Genomic DNA, 17,213 nt, shown 5'->3' on the forward strand with positions numbered 1-17,213 from the left:
CCAGTAATATAGGCTGGATGTGAGCTCTGTGTTTCTCTCCCAGTAAAATAGACTGGATGTGAGCTCTGTGTGTCTCTCCCAGTAATATAGGCTGGATGTGAGGTCTGTGTGTCTCTCTCAGTAATATAGGCTGGATGTGAGGTCTGTGTGTCTCTTCCAGTAATATAGGCTGAATGTGAGGTTTGTGTGTCTCTCCCAGTAATATAGGATGGATGTGAGGTCTGTGTGTCTCTCCCAGTAATATAGGCTGGATGTGAGGTCTGTATGTCTCTCCCAGTAATATAGGCTGGATGTGAGGTCTGTGTGTCTCTCTCAGTAATATAGACTGGATGTGAGGGTTGTGTGTCTCTCCCAGTAATATAGGCTGGCTGTGAGCTCCCTGTATCTCTCCCAGCAATATACACTGGATGTGAGGTCTATGTGTTTCTCCCAGTAATATAGGCTGGATGTGAGATCTGTGTGTCTCTCCCTGTAATATAGGTGAATGTGAGTTCTGTGTGTCTCTCCCAGTAATATAGGCTGGATGTGAGTTCTGTGTGTCTCTCCCAGTAATATAGGCTGGATGTGAGTTCTGTGTGTCTCTCCCAGTAATATAGGCTGGATGTGAGGTCTTTGTATCTCTCCCAGTAATATAGGCTGGATGTGAGGTCTGTGTGTCTCTCCCTGTAGTATAGGCTGAATGTGAGGTCTGTGTGTCTCTCCCAGTAATATAGGCTGTATATGAGGTCTGTGTGTCTCTTTCTGTAATATAGGTTGAATGTGATGTATGTGTGTACCCCGGATACTGCTGTTTTCGCTTTTCATACTTCACAGCTTCTATGCTGCACATATTTCCTGTTTATGTGCTTTGCTAATCCCTGAGACTGTACTTACTTTCTCCCCTCTCTGCACTGTAAAAATACATAAATAACTTCTCTCCTCTTTCCCTGCTGCTATCTCTACCACTAAGAGAAGGAAGCGAGAGAGTAAAGAAAGACATCAGAACCAGAAACCGGAGTTCTGAGTAACTTGTATCAGCTTTGCAGAGAACTCAGATAGATTTACTGCCACTCAGCAGCAGCAAAATGATAAATTTTTTTTTTAAATGAAGACTATGTAGAAAGTTTTGCATTTCAAAAGAAAATTAACAAGAATATAAAAATTGTGTGCAAAGTTGTACATCGCCTCCAAGGCTCTGGTGACTCCTTGAACTTCTTCACTAGTTTTAGTTATTCTCTTTCGTTTATTCGGCTGGTAATGCGTCTTCTCCCGTACCTGACCTTTGCTGACAATCTCACAAGCGATAAACCTTCAGTATCCCCTGCTCTGATTTCTTTTGATGAGATTTTGTGATGCGGTCACATGAATACATTTTCCATTCTATTCCTATTTGGTGACTATGATTTAGTCGGTAATGTTTCCATAATTCAATGGATGATTGATATTTGATTCAATATAAGCAGCTAATAAATTAGATTCCCCGTGTAATATAAAAGAAGCTTTCTCTCCACTTGGGTTTTTTTTCTTCTCTTCCCTTTCATAATCCAGCGGGGTTGAGACAAGCGATTCTTTTTATGCACCCACGTTCCCCTCTGCAGCCGCTTCAGTCTTTCTTTCTTTCCAATTTTAAATATTTGAGTTAAACAGCGACTAAAGAATATTTGTTCAACTCTGATTATTATTAGAAAAAGAAGGTCAAAGCTCCAAAGTGAAGGCTAAATAGAGACGCGACCGATTCAGCGACCGGAGATTCTTCAAACCGTCATCTCCAAATGAATTTGAGGACAAATTTGCATAAATAAAAAATGCAAAAAAAAAATAATAATAATCTTCACCTCGCACATAGCAATTGATTTTTTTTTTATCCAGGCATTTAATTGTTCTGCATTGTGGGATACAAAGTTGTTGTTTTTTAAGTAAAAAAAAAAAAGAAAAGATATTTGGGAGAGAAGATATGGAGGTGTATAAGAAAGAAAAACAGAATGTGAAAAAAGAAATATGGCTTAATGATGAAAGCGTTCTCTCCGATAAAAGGATGGCAGCAATTAGCAAATGAACTACCATGAGACTAAGCTCTGGAGCAATATTATCTGATCACAGGACCGCGACGTCGCACCCGAGATTATAAATGTATCGATTTGAGAGGAAGAAAGAGAATAAATAACGGAACGGTTACAAAGGGATTAATGGAGTACAGATGTACGCCAGTCATGTATTAAAGGGGACACGCTTCCTGCATATAGGACCCCCAACCTCAGCCGCGGAGGCTCATGCAGATGTCTGTCGGATGGTTTTATTTTATCCTTTTTTTTCACTTTTGCACCTTGTGTTTTATCCTCGTCTTTTTCCAAGAGTCATAACTTTTTTTCTTTTTCTCCCCACATCGCTCGTGTTTTGCGGGATGAGTTGTAGCTTTGAAGGACCCCATTTACATCACCATAAAAAATTCCAATTGCAGTGAAATGGTGAAAAAAAAAAATGCAATTCGGGCAATGTTTTTTTTTGTTTTGTTGACCTGGTGACATAATTCTCTCATGCAGTGCGATTGAGAGATACCAAAATTATGTTTTTATATATATATATTAGTAGTTAAATAACTTCAGAACTTTGTAAGCATTTGTTTTGAGATTCGTCACTTTTTTTTATTTTTCTGTTGATGGTGCTGTGTGACGGCTTGTTTTTTGTGCGCTGAACTGACTGTTTTATCGATACAATTTTGGGGTACACTTGATGTTTTGATCATGTTTTATTGTATTTCTTCAGAACCTGCGGTGATTAAAAAATGCCAATTTTGGCATTTAAATGTTTTATTATATTATTCTCCGTTCACCGTAAGGGATTAATATTTTTATGTTTATATTTATATTTGATCAAGTATGCACTTGCTAATGTCAAATATGTAATTTTTATATTTTACATTTTGCTCTTTACATTTGCGGAAAAAGGGGTGATTTAAACTCCTATTTTGTTTTTTTTTTATAGTTTTTTTTTTACTTTGTTATTTCCACTTTTTATCAGTTTTCTTGGGGGACTTAAACCTGATATGACTTGATCGTCTATTCACTACACTGCAATACTATAGTATTAAAGCGTATTGCAAAAAAAACTATCTCCTATGTCATCAAACCACAGGATGGCATTCATAGGAATCATACCATGGCAGACACAGAGGCCTAAACAATTCCCCCAGCTGCCACAACAGTCCATCCGCATCCCACAATTGTGCAGCCCTGGTCTCCTGGTCGGCTCTCACATATTTCCATCCCGGGATATTAGTTATCATGGTCTTCTGCCCATTTTCATGCCTCTTCTTCACTTTCCAACTTTTTATAAATTTCCAAAGATGCTGATAAAACAACAAACTTTTACAGCATTGCCCACCCTTTGTATAGGACACGACACCAAGACCCGAACCTCTGCTATTTTAAAGACAAATAGTTAATTTGATCCCTTCAGACACAATAAAATACAATGTACCAGAGCCCCCATCAATAGAGATCCCAAACCAGACCTCTCCTTTCCATAGACAACCCCTAAAAATTATTTTCCGACCTTGAACCCCAACACAAAACCTTTTAGAAGTCGGCCCCTACAAGTCCTGATCAGACCCCGACGATAAATCAGCATCAGACCTTTGACCAAGCCAACCCCCTTGTGACCCATACATTACCGCCATGGGTAGATCAATAGTGGATCCTGATGTGAGGGTGAATCTGATGATGCCACACCCAGCACCGGAGAAGAAGGCAGATGTCTGCCGTGCTTACTTTAGAACTTTTGGCAACTCTTCCAGGAGTCCAGGAGGTCTTCCCTTTCTTTTACGAAGCCTCTTTGATGTTCTGGGAGGGTTGCGTAGTGTGCCTTGCTTCCAGTTCTGAACCACGTGGGAGGATTTAGTCACAGGTATAGTTGTACTGGGCAGAATTTTTTTTTTCCCTGGAGAAAAAAGTAAGTAGCAATAATGTAGCCAGTGCCACAGCTCCGGCCTTTGGGCAAGTGCCTTGGATCACAGCCAACAATACAGTTGGATCCTGTGGTGGAGCAGGGAGTCGCAGGCTCCCCACCAAGCCATTCTCACTCTCCATTCTGCCAGCTCCAGGCTTTTGGATGCTGATTACCTACAAGATGCCAGCATCCTGGCACAACAATGTCACCCCATTGTGCCAGTCCATTTAATATGCAGAGAAAAAGAAGAGGTTGACACTAGGGATGAGCGAGTATACTCGTTACTATTCGGTACTCGCCGAATAGTACGGTACTCGGGCTACTCGTTACTCCCCGAGTTTCCTTGTGATTACTCGCTAGGAGTAACGAGTACAATGTAAGTCAATGGGAAATGTGAGTAAGCCGAGTAATTGTCTGCTGGAGCCTATAAAGTGGTCTGGGGGCTGAGGAAAAGGCTGAAATGGGTGCATGATTGTTTAAAAGCCGGCGGTAAAAAGCCCCATACTGGCTTCCCCGCAGCCTCCCATCCCGATCCTCCGCTCCCCCCGCCGCCTCCCATCTCGATCCTAAGTTAGGACCAGGCGGGGAGCGCAGCACCAGTGAGCGGGGAGTGAAGGACCCGGGCTGGGAAGCCGGCAGTGAAAAGACTTCACCGCCGGCTTTCTCGTTTTGTGCTGTGCTCCCCGCTCCCTGATGTGCGGTCCCCTCTCCCTGGTGCTTCGCTCCCCGCCCGGTCCTAACTTAGGATTGGGATGGGAGGCGGCGGGGGAGCGGGAGCGCAGCTGTATTATCAGCTGGCCTTAAGCCGGAAATTCATGGGGTCACGCCAATATTAGATATGACCGCCATGAATTTCTAAGTGAAATATTAAAAAAAAAACACAACACAGAGAAATAAATTTTTTATTAGAAATAAAACAAAAAAAAATTAGAGACTCCATCTTTATTAAAAAAAAATTATCTTCCGTCCGACGTAGTCCAGTGGAGTCTTCTTCTTTAGCTCAGCTACATCTCTGGGAGAGATTCGCTACCAGAGATGTAGCTGAGCTGTGCGGCCGTGGGAAAGTTGATGTGAGTTCATGCAGTCAAGCATGAACTCACATGAACCCTCCGAGGACACCGCGGCTACTTCAAATGAACAGCTGATTAGCATCAGCGGATACCTCAGCTGTTCATCTGAAATAACCGGCGGGAAAGCCGGCAGTGAAAAGACTTCACCGCCGGCTTTCCCGTTCGGTGCCGCTCCCTGATGTGCGCGGAGGACCGGGCGGGGAGCGAAGGAGCGGGGAGCGCAGCACAGAACGGAAAAGTCGGCGGTGAAGTCTTTTCACTGCCGGCTTCCCCGCCCGGGTCCTTCGCTCCCCGCTCACTGGTGCTGCGCTCCCCGCCCGGTCCTAACTTAGGATCAGGATGGGAGGCGGCGGGGGGAGCGGAGGATCGGGATGGGAGGCTGCAGGGAAGCCAGTATGGGGCTGAGTGATTGTTTAAAAGCCGGCGGCTTTTTACCGCCAGCTTTTAAGCAATCATGCACCCATTTCAGCCTCTTCCTAAGCCCCCAGACCGCTTTATAGGCTCCAGCAGACAATTACTCGGCTTACTCACTTTTCCCATTGACTTACATTGGACTCGCTACTCGTAACGAGTACCCGAGTATTGGGACCTACTCGTTACGAGTATAGCGAGTCCGACTATTTCACTACTCGCTCATCCCTAATTAACACGGTTATACATATTAGTAGAGTATAAACTTTTTTTTTGCTTGGTCTGTGGGGGGCAATATTTATTTTAAGGAGGCACATTATGTGTTTAAGAGGGACGCTCAAGAAACATTATTTTTGGGGTTGAGGGAGCGCAATATTTGCCTCGCTCCGAACGCTGGCATCCCGTGCTATGCCACTTTCTACTTTTGGTAGGTACAAAGAAACTTCCAGCCCACACTGCCAAAATGTGGAAATGTCACTAAGGATTAAGGTCCTGGCAGGGCAGTACATAGAGGTTTTCTGTGACTATGTGTCACTGGTGTGTCAGAGGTGACGGACAGTCGCCCTGCAGTGGGTTGCAGGAGATCTCTATGTTTGGCATTGTAGACAGCTGTTTAGATAGGAGGCTTTCTTTATGACCCAGCGACTACCTCTCTCTTGCCAATTAGCTCTCTGGCCTGGGTGTATATATACCTGGTGTGTCTGAGAGGGCATCGCCGGTTATATTCATTTCTACTTGTGAAGCTTAGCAGGAGCAGTACCTCGTCCTCTCTGAAGCTTGAGGCCATGTGCACATTTGGAGTACATCTAAATATAAGCCATTTTCCCCTGTTTTGTCCACCCTTATTGCCTTTAGAGTTTTAGTGGAGGTTGACTAGTGCTCATCTCCTTCCATCCCTAGCCGTAGCCTTACGGCAGGGAAAGTAGGGTGAGGCATGCAATCGGCGCTAGCTGAGGAGGCAATATAGGGACATTAGTTTAAGAAAGGGTGACGCCAGACCAGACTAGGAGGTCTCCACTTCCCCCTTTCCCTAGTGTCTGGGCTCCCTCTCTCTCTTTTCCCTCTGTGTTGCACTTACACCTGGCGTGACTTTATAACCGGTCGAGAACGTTTAGGAAAAATAAAAAAAATACTGACATTTTGTTTTGTTTTTTTCTTTGTGTGTTTTTGGGCATGCACCTTTTTTTTTTTTTTTTTTTCCTTTCTCCCTTGGTATGGGTTCAGCTGCAGAGCTCTCAGAGCAGTTCCGCTGTCTGTCTCTGGAGGTGAATGACCTCCGCTGTGAGGTTCAGCAGCAGCATCAGCGGCTACAGGTCGCCAATGTAGGGGTCTCTGCAGGTAGGCCTGTCCAGCCTAACCCCAAGGTTGCCCTCCCGGACAGGTTTTCAGGAGGTAGAGACAGTTTTTTTGTATTTAAGGAGGCATGCAAATTGTATTTCAAACTTCGTCCCTACTCCTCCGGTAATGAGGAGCAACGGGTTGGTATTGTGATCTCTCTATTGCAGGGCGATCTTCAATCATGGGCGTTATCGTTACCGCAGGACTCGGTTTGTCTCCAGTCTGTGGAGGGGTTTTTCGGGGCTCTGGCCCTCATCTATGATGACCCTGACCGAGTCGCCTTGGCTGAGTCTAGGCTACTTTCCCTTCAGCAGGGGATTCGGTCAGTGGAAACATACAGTTCGGAATTCCATAGATGGGCAACGGATTCCAAATGGAATGACTCAGCCCTTAGAAGTGAATTTTGTGAGGGGCTTGCTGAAAGGTTGAAAGATAGGGAACTTTTGGTGATCAAATTTGCGTTCGAAGAATGGCGACATTGGTTGGAGGGGGCCGTCCATCCTATTACTGTTATTACTGACCGTAAGAACCTGTCATATCTCCAGTCAGCTAAACGTCTCAACCCTAGGCAAGCCAGATGTTCCCTGTTTTTTACTAGTTTCAATTTTGTTGTAACTTTTCGTTCAGGGGTCAAAAATGTCAAGGCTGATGCTTTGTCCCGGAGCTTCCCTGGTGGTGGTGACCGTGAGAACCCTGCCGTGATATTACAGAAAGGGGCAGTCATTTTGGCTCTTTTTCCTGAACTGGAGGGTGAGGTGTTGGAGGCTCAGGGGGACGCCCCTGCCTCCTGCCCTTCAGGAAAGTTATTTGTACCATCTGATCTGCGCCACAAAGTAATCAAGGAACATCATAACTCTGTGCTTGCTGGGCATCCAGGTGGTAAGGCAACCGCGGACCTCCTCTCTCGTGGTTTTTGGTGGCCGTGGTTGCATCGGGATGTAATTGAACATGTATCTGCTTGTAGCATTTGCTCGCGCTCTAAGGTTTCGCACACCCGTCCGTCTGGTACTCTTCTTCCGCTACCTATCTCTTGTAGGCCATGGACACACTTGTCCATGGATTTTATTACTCACCTACCGGTTTCTGCATGTAAAACGGTGGTTTTGGTAGTAGTAGGTATAGGTTAAGTAAAATGGTTCACTTTGTCGCATTACCTGCACTTCCCAATGCCAAGACACTTGCTCAGGTGTTCATAAATGAGATTGTGAAGCTTCACGGGGTTCCCTCCGATGTGGTGTCTGATCGGGGGACCCAGCTTGTTTCCAAGTTCTGGAAGGCATTCTGTTCTCGACTGGGGGTGCAGCTGTCCCTTTCCTCTGCCTTCCACCCTCAGTTGAATGGTCAAACCGAGCGTGTCAGTCAGAACTTGGGAGACAAAGCTCAGGTGTTTCGTCTCCGAAAATCAGGAGGATTGGGCATCCTACTTACCGCTGACAGAATTTGCATTAATAATCATCGTCAAGAATCCACTGGCAGGTTACCCTTCTTCGGTGCATACGGTTATCATCCACAGTTCGGTACCTTTAATGGGGGAGAAGCTTCAGGAGTTCCTGAGGAGGAACGGTTTGCTTCGTCGCTCTCCTCGGTGTGGCAGGGTAATTTAAAGACCATGGGTGACAGGTATAAACATATGGCTGACAGAAAACGCTTGCCAGGTCCGGACCTGAATGTGAATGACTTTGTGTGGTTGTCTATCAGGAATATAAGATTGAAAGTTCCTTCTTGGAAGCTGGGACCTAGGTTTATTGGTCCCTATAAAATAACCGCCGTCATTAACCCAGCAGCATTTCGTCTTGAACTTCCTCAGGCCCTTAAGGTCCACAGTTTTCCACAAGTCCTTACTCAAAAGGTATGTGAGACCTCTTGAGCCCTCACATCTACCACCGCCTCCAGTAATGGTTGATGGTAATCTGGAGTTCCAGATTTCGAGGATTGTAGATTCTCATCTCCAACGTCGTTTTCTACAATACTTGATGCACTGGAAAGGCTATGATCCAGAGGAGAGGACGTGGGTTTCAGCGTCAGAGGTGAACGCTCCCCGATTGTTTCGCTCATTCCACAGCTCTTTACCTGAAAAACCCGGTCCTGAGTGTCCGGAGGCCACTCGTAGAGGGGGGGTACTGTCATGGGTGTGTAAGAGGTGACAGACAGTCGCCCTGCAGTGGGCTGCAGGAGATCTCCACGTTTGTCATTTCAGGCAGCTGCTTAGATAGGAGGTTGACTTTAGGACTGAGCAACTACCTCTCTCTTGCTAATTTCCTCTCTGGCCTGGGTGTATATATGCCTGGTGTGTCTGAGAGGGAGTCGCTGGTTATATTCATTTTTACTTGTGAAGCTTAGCAGGAGCAGTACCTCGTCCTCTCTGGAGCTTGAGGCCGTGTGCACATTTGGAGTTCATCTAAAGCTAAGCCGTTTTCCCCTGTTTTATCTACCCTTGTTGTCTTTAGAGTTTTAGTGGAGGTTGACTAGTGATCATCTCCTTCCATCCCTAGCCGTAGCCTTACTCCAGGGAAAGTAGGGCGAGGCACGCGTTCGGCGCTAGCTGATTAGGCTATATAGGGACGTTAGTTGAGACAGGGTGACGCAAGACCAGACTAGGAGGTCTCCACTTCCCCCTTTCCCTAGTGTCTGGTCTCCCTCTCCCTTTTCCCTCTGTGTTGCACTTACACCTGGCATGACACTATGTCTGCAACTATCAATGGAGCTGGCAAAATAAAAGTAACTAATATTTATGACTATTTGTTCTAGTTCTGAAGCTTGTAGTGACTGTTCAGTAGTAATGATGGTACCATGTATTCACAGGCATCTGGAGGTGAAGGTGGCATCTGGCTCTCCATGGTTGACTGTAGATAGTTATTTTTGATGTTGCAGTATTTGGGTTGGGGGAACTAGAATATGTTTTTGTTAGATGTCTTCTTATTGTATTAATATTTTTAAAATCACCAGATCAAAGTGGCCAGTTTGTGCTTTTATTTTATTCCCACTGTTCCCCTAAGTGTTTAACTTTTTGTATTTTACAAATCCGATGTACGGTTCCGGAGATAAAATTGTTTTTCAATTACTGCTTTTTTATCGTGTTTCCTCGGGGGCGGGGCTCGCACTATAATTATGCAGAACAGCCTAGAGACACACCCCAGAGATTCCTGTGAGCCACGCCCCCTTGAAAGAGATCACAAAGATTAGCAGAATAATAAAAGGGGCCATATCTCTGGAACCGTACGGCGGATTTATGAAAAACAAAAACTGGAATACTCAGGGTAATGGCGGTAATAAAATAGGAACACAAATTGGACATTTTAGACCTGGTGGAGATCCTCCTTAAAAAAACTATTTTTAAAGGGCACCCGCAAGTTTATAGGCATTAATGGCCACTGTGTCTATAGGACCTCCAAAGCTTTTATATTACAGTACCGTGGACCTTTGTCTCACGCAGTGCTATCCCGCGTCAGTATTATCCATACTATACGCAATATACATTATCCGCCATGATACTTCCTCTTTGATGTGAATTTTATGTCTGTAATAAACGTTTCATTTTACAATCCATCAGATCCGTCCCGGCGAGGTCACGGTGAACTTGTAATGGGCCCTTGCTGGGAATCACTCACGGACAAATAGCGCGGGGGCAATTAAGAGCGAGTGTGCGGTGTATCTTATATCTTCCTAATTAGCATCACTATCTGATGACAGCTATCGATGGGGCCACTATATTTATACCATACTAATTTGGGTGCAGTAATTGGAAGCTTTTAGCGAGCCTTATTTTGCATTGATGGATTTGGTGCTTTAATGGAATATTATTATTACATCTTCTGTTTGTATAGGAATTTATTAAAGAAAAATTGCAACAAAAAAAAAAAGATCAAAAGGTCTTTTCCGTTATTTAAAGCAATTGCGTATCGCCAATGTTAAAGTCTCCACCGAGCCTCCGTCAGTCCGCTGGTGCGATGTGATGTACAAGGTTTGTTGCTCTTGCATCTTGCTGTCTTTCTTCAGATATTTGCTCACTTTTTACTTTACAGTTACCTATTTTAAAGCATATGGACTCCATCAATATTGGGCTAAAAATCACTTTTTATTAAAGTTTCATTAAAAATTTTGCACCATTTCCTTTTTATAGACTCTATTGTTGACTGCTGAATGAGTTTACAGTGAAACTGTCAGTGAGCTCATTTTTACAGGGAGACTATAACTCACATGTTTTTTTAACTCCTTTTTTAGCTAATTATTACTATTATAACTCCTCCATCCTGACTTATGATGAGACGTTGAGCTAAACTTGATGTGGTTATAAAACAGCTTAAAAGAGCTCAGAAACAAGCTCACTGATGGATCCTTAAAAAACTCTATAGGCTATTGAAGACAAATGGTGCACAGTTTTTTATGAAAACCAATTGCAAAAATAAGTATCAGCCCTAAAAGCATACATTTAAGTTTTAAAAAACAAACAAGAGTTAGAAATTCTCCATCAGAATGAGCTCACTGACTTTTCAGTTAACTCATTTTGCAACCGCAATGTACAGTTCATAACAGAGGATATTGAAGGTAAATAATGCAAACTTCTTAATGAAGCTATTCATCTTTTATAGCTTCGGTGATGAACAGTATATTATCAGTGAGCTCGTTCTGTTGGAGAATTTCTAACTCTTTGATCTGTATTTTATGTTATTATTATTTTACTTAAATGCTTGTATTTTGGGCTGACACTCCTTTTTTCAATTGGGTTACTTTAAAAAAAAAAAAAAAAGGGTACCGCTTTCCTTCTATATCCTCCGTTTCTGGCTACAGAATGAGTTAACTATGAATCCGTCAGTGAGCTTCTCTTTTTTTTTTTTTTTCTGAGCTCTTCTCACCTGATTTATTACCACGTCAAGTTTAGCTTAGATGTTGTTGGTGGTCATAAATCAGGACAGAGGAGTCCTGAGAGGTTCTCTGTTAACTCGTTCTGCAGTCAGCAATGGACAGTGCAACACAGATGCTGTAGAAGGCAAACACTGTGACATTTTGAATGAAACCCAATTGCAAAAAATAATTTTTAGCCCAAAATACCTGGCTTAAGATAAAAAAAAAATATTTATATTCTCAATGGTGTCCATAAAATCCATATCCTTTAAAGGTGCAAGAATGCATTGTAACCGCTGCTGCTGCAGCACAGCTAATGTAGAGGGAGCAGTCTAGCAACCAACAGCACCATGCTGCCGGCCGGAGCCCCTGAGGTGGCCTCGGTCGGTGCGGCTCTATGATGGGGGATCCCTAGTGTTCTTGTGTTTTTATGAGACCTAATTTTGAGCTAGAAAATAATTTTTTAGAGGAGAATTCACCATAACTGCTTAGATTCGGGCATTTTAAAGATGTGCTAATTTAAAGGGATTTTCCAGTTAAAAAAATGTTTTGCAATTAAAGGGGATTGTCTGAGGTTAGGAAAACCTGCTTTGGCTGCGTGTTGTTGATGCGCCCCTGGGCCTTCATCGCGCGGCATCGCGCGCACGGGGGAGGGCTTACCCGGAGCCGGATCCGAAGGGAGTAGTAGTCTCGTGGCGGTGACCCGGTCCGTGCCCAGGGAGTCAAACTGAGCGGCACTGTTTTGCAGTAGATGTTAAAATGTTCGACTACGCCACCCGTTGATTGCGGCTAGGAGGCCGCCGCTGCAGGGCAGACCGCTGAGGCCGGTGATAGGATTGTGCAGCGTAGATGGTATAACCCCCAACGGGAGGGGTATGGCCTCAGGGCAGCAGATGTAGATGACAGTGGTGGTGATGGTGAAGCAAGGAAGCTCAGAGACGTGTGGTGTAGTTTCAAGGCTTTTACTCACAGGTGTTGCTCCGGTCACTTCGGCCAAGAGTGACCACCCAAGCCGTGCTGCGTCCACCAGGTGCGGGACTCGGCCAACTCCCGGGCAGTTCCAGAGCGTGGTCCTGAGCTCCCCTCTCTTCCTTCCTACTGGCCGTCCTCACCAGGGACCCACCTATGTCCGGCTCCCTCGGGCCTTTTGGTGGCGAAACCTGTCCCGGCTTCCCTGACCCTATTCGTGGTCTGCCTTCCTGGTGGATATGGCGAGGGGTCGCGCCAAAACTTGTCCACGACCTCCGGTTCCTGGCTAAGGATGATTAGCCTCTACCAGCTTGGGATCCGGTACCCTTTTCTGCCAACCCTTCACCCTTCTGGTTTACTTCTGGGATCTCAGGGTTCCCTCTTGTCTTGTGTCTCTGGGCCTCTCTTCCTCCTTCTCTCCACTACAGGCCTGGCCCTGCAGCTGGGCCCAGCCGGAGCCACAGCTCCCTGTCAGCCCTCTTGGCTGAACTCTCTCTCAGAACAGACCCTGTCTCTAGATGGTGCCCACTATATATACTCCCTCTATGTGTGAGCCCAGGTGACTAGCACCCAATGGGCTCCTACCTCTATGCCCAGAGCCCCTCCCCTATCTGCCCCTACACTACTGGGATGTTCCTCCCCCCTCCCCACTCCAGCCAGGGACAGACGCTGTCGTACCTGCACAACTATTTGGTGGGAGTACCGTTGTTCTGTCCCCCGGAAATGGGGTGAGTGTAGTGCATGCAGCCTACTGAGCTCAGTCCCACACTCCATCCTTACCCGGGAGTGGAATACCACACCTCTGGTTTGAGGTGCAATACCCCTGTAGCAGCCGAGTCCTCGGGGTGCTACATTGTTACCGCTCGGCTCCATAGAAGTGAATGGTGCAGATACCAGGAGCACAATCCTGTGACTGTGATCAGTGCTGGGTATTAGTATCCCGGGGTAGTCGCTCGTATACCGGGGCCGTGCTGCCTCTGGGGCCGCGTCACCGACTGCTCTCTGTTCTCCTTACAGCCGTTGTGCACGTTTATCGCCTCCTAATAGATGCAAATGAAGAGTCGTTAGCAATTTTCTCTGCATAGTTGATTTTAGTGCAAAGAAGACGATGGATAACTTAGTGGTGATTGAGTTAATTAAAGCCAGAACGACACCCTCTTAAAGGGAAATCTTCTTCCGTTTTGAATTAATTCCTCCCACAATGTCTGTGTCCCGTCTAGGAAATATTAAAGGGGGTTATCTGGCGCTGTCCGGTGCCACTCACTGTTACATCAGAAGAAAGCGCCGCTAGTGAAAGAATCGATTGGACTCTCCAGAATCGTTATTTTTTGCGATTCGATTCAATTGGCAAATCCAACAAAATAGCGGCTGCCATTGTGCTGGGAAGGTTAAAGTAATAGAAATCTAATATTCACCTGTCCCTGGTCCTCACCTGTCCTTCCCCGCAGTCCTCTGATGATCTTCTAGATGCCACTTAGTTACGTAGCCATTACCCCAGATCCCCAGGACCACCAAGGACATAACCATCAACCAGTTACTACCCTAGACAACCAGGGACATTACGTTTAATGCATTTACTACCCTAAACCGTGAGAGACATAACTATTACCCAGCTGCTACCCTAGACCATCAGGGATATTACCATAGACCACCACGGTCATTACCTTTAATGCATTTACTACCCTAGACTATAACCATTACCTAGATACTATGTAAGACCACCAGAGCAGCTATCATTAATGCATTTACTACTCTAGATCACCAGGAACATAACTATTACCCATCTATTACCCTAGACCACAAGGGATTTTATCATTACACAATTACTACTCTAGACCACCAGGGACTTTATTATTAATGCATTTGCTACCCTAGACCACCAGGGACTTTATTATTAATGCATTTGCTACCCTAGACCACCAGGGACTTTATTATTAATGCATTTGCTACCCTAGACCACCAGGGACTTTATTATTAATGCATTTGCTACCCTAGACCACCAGGGACTTTATTATTAATGCATTTGCTACCCTAGACCACCAGGGACTTTATTATTAATGCATTTGCTACCCTAGACCACCAGGGACTTTATTATTAATGCATTTGCTACCCTAGACCACCAGGGACTTTATTATTAATGCATTTGCTACCCTAGACCACCAGGGACTTTATTATTAATGCATTTGTTACCCTAGACCACCAGGGACTTTATTATTAATGCATTTGCTACCCTAGACCACCAGGGACTTTATTATTAATGCATTTGCTACCCTAGACCACCAGGGACTTTATTATTAATGCATTTGCTACCCTAGACCACCAGGGACTTTATTATTAATGTATTTGCTATCCTAGACCACCAGGAACATAGTGATTACCCAGCTACTATCATAAATCGCCAAGATCTTTATAATCAAAAACAAACACATGGTCCATGCACACAGTGAACAAGTCTGTAGGACAGTGTTCACACCAGCAAAAGACTGGAAAACAGAAGAACACAGTAAAACAAACGTATAAAAATACTCTGTTGTAAAAAAGTAATAGTAAACAGCAAATTCTAGTAAAAAGGTGACAAAAAACAGGATATTTAGTTGACACGTTTTTTGCAAAAAATGTATACTAAGCCGCTCTACCAACGTCAAGGTAACCCACATCAGAGCAGTCCCTGTCAACTAAATACCCTGTTTTTTATCACCTTTTTACTAGAACTTGCTGTTTACTATTACTTTTTTACAACAGAGAATTTTTATACGTTTGTTTTACTGTGTTCTTGTGTTTTCCAGTCTTTTGGTGGTGTGAACACTGTCCTACAGACTTGTTCACCGTGTGCATGGCCCATGTGTTTGTTTTCAATCAATTTGTTTCTTGCTTTTGCAAGATTAGGGAGGTCTCCACCCCTCCCTTGTGGGTCATGCACATAAAATGCAGTCCTCTGCAGCGTGTCCACATGGACATTACCTGTCAGATCTGCTCATATAGGTGCTATACACATGATCAGTTTTTTAAATACATCAGTTAGGGACTGCTCTGATGTGGGTTACCTTGACGTTGGTAGAGCGGCTTAGTATACATTTTTTGCAAAAAACGTGTCAACTAAATACCCTGTTTTTTGTCACCTTTTTTACTAGCACTTGCTGTTTATTGTTACTTTTTTACAACACAGTATTTTTATACGTTTGTTTTTCTGTGTTCTTGTGTTTTCCGATCTTTATAATTAGTCCATTTACTTTTCTTGACCACCACAGACATTGCCATTAATGCGTTTACTACCCGAGACTACCAGGGACCTTATCCTTGATCCCTTTCGCAGCACCCACGTCACCTGTGTAGAGTCCAGACTGGCAAGATGCCAAAATATATTTAGACTCCAGACCAGACCTAAAATTAATTTCAGACCCCTCACCAGACCTTTACATTGTTTCACATTCCAGACCCCCAAATTAATTCAGATGTCAAACCAAATCCCCAAATTATTTGAGACTCCAGACCGGACCCCCTAAATATATACAGACCTGAGAATGGAGTAATTCAGTGTTATTTGTAAATATTGTAACTAGTTATACAATAAAGACAATCAATAGCGCGGCTGAGGTGTGAGACTTTCTAGAGACCTCGACCCCTTATGTGTTCGTCACTGTCTGCGAGAGGAGGAAAGGGACAATGTTAGAGGTGGGTCGAGATGGAGACTAACCATGGCAGGTGGTTCCTTGGATGGGGAAAACCTGACCAGCACCTCCAAGCAAAATAAACTAAAGTGTGAACAGGGGCAAATTGCAACAACTGCCAAAGAGAAAACTGGAAAAAAAAACCTTCTCATCGGATATCATTGACAATCAAAAGCTTCAGATTGTTTTGGAGGATGAGTTATGTCATCTCATAACTCGGGAGTCCATATGACTCACCTGTTGCATTATCAGATCGGGGAATGCCATCCACTCGGCCACTATTCACATAACAGAGAAGATCTGCAGAAGATAGAGGGATGTAATAGCAGACGTTAGCGCCCCTAAATCCTACTCCCAGGAAGTGATCATGATCCGCGAGGATTAATAGCTCCAAACTGGGGCAAAATAATATATATCTGTGATGAGACGGAACTGATGGACTCTCACTGTTTACAGATATATATTATTTGTAACTTGTTATATCCACGTCCTCCTGGAGTAAAGGGGTCTGGTGTTTGTGCTTCTTCTGATCCAGAATCCTATTACAATGTCTCCTGTGCGGTCAGATCTGATCCACGATCCGTCCGTCCCTTGTTATCACTGGTGCAGATATAAACTGTCTGGACTTTTTATATTCATTATCCATTACCCCGTAACAATGTATCAGTTACTGTAACTATGGATGGAGCTCTGAAGTACAAGCTCACATTCATCAGTGTCTCGCGGATCCCCATGGATTCTAATGACCGAGTCTGATCCTTAACCCGGATGAGGATAGGACCTGCCCTAAGATACAACGTTGCAAACATTGAATATATGAATATTAAACTGCATTACTGCTATATAGACTATAAGGTCTGCAAGTGTAAAGGGCAGGTAGGATTCAACAGTAATTAAAATCGCCATTAGGCCTCATTCAGACGTCCGTGTTGCATGTACGTGGTTCTAGCCATATATATATGTACCCATTGTAGTCTATGGGACTTTTCAT

General features: G+C 44.3%; 1 protein-coding gene across 1 annotated transcript in view; it reads left to right on the forward strand.

Annotated features, from left to right (window-relative positions):
• The window catches only part of TNNI3K (TNNI3 interacting kinase), a 266,835-nt gene that overhangs the window by 192,011 nt on the left and 57,611 nt on the right, over window positions 1-17,213 (forward strand). The window lies entirely within an intron of this gene.

This window comes from Phyllobates terribilis, unplaced genomic scaffold, assembly GCF_046119375.1.
Source record: "Phyllobates terribilis strain yellow unplaced genomic scaffold, ASM4611937v1 Scaffold_8__6_contigs__length_399053987, whole genome shotgun sequence".
NCBI lineage: Eukaryota > Metazoa > Chordata > Amphibia > Anura > Dendrobatidae > Phyllobates > Phyllobates terribilis.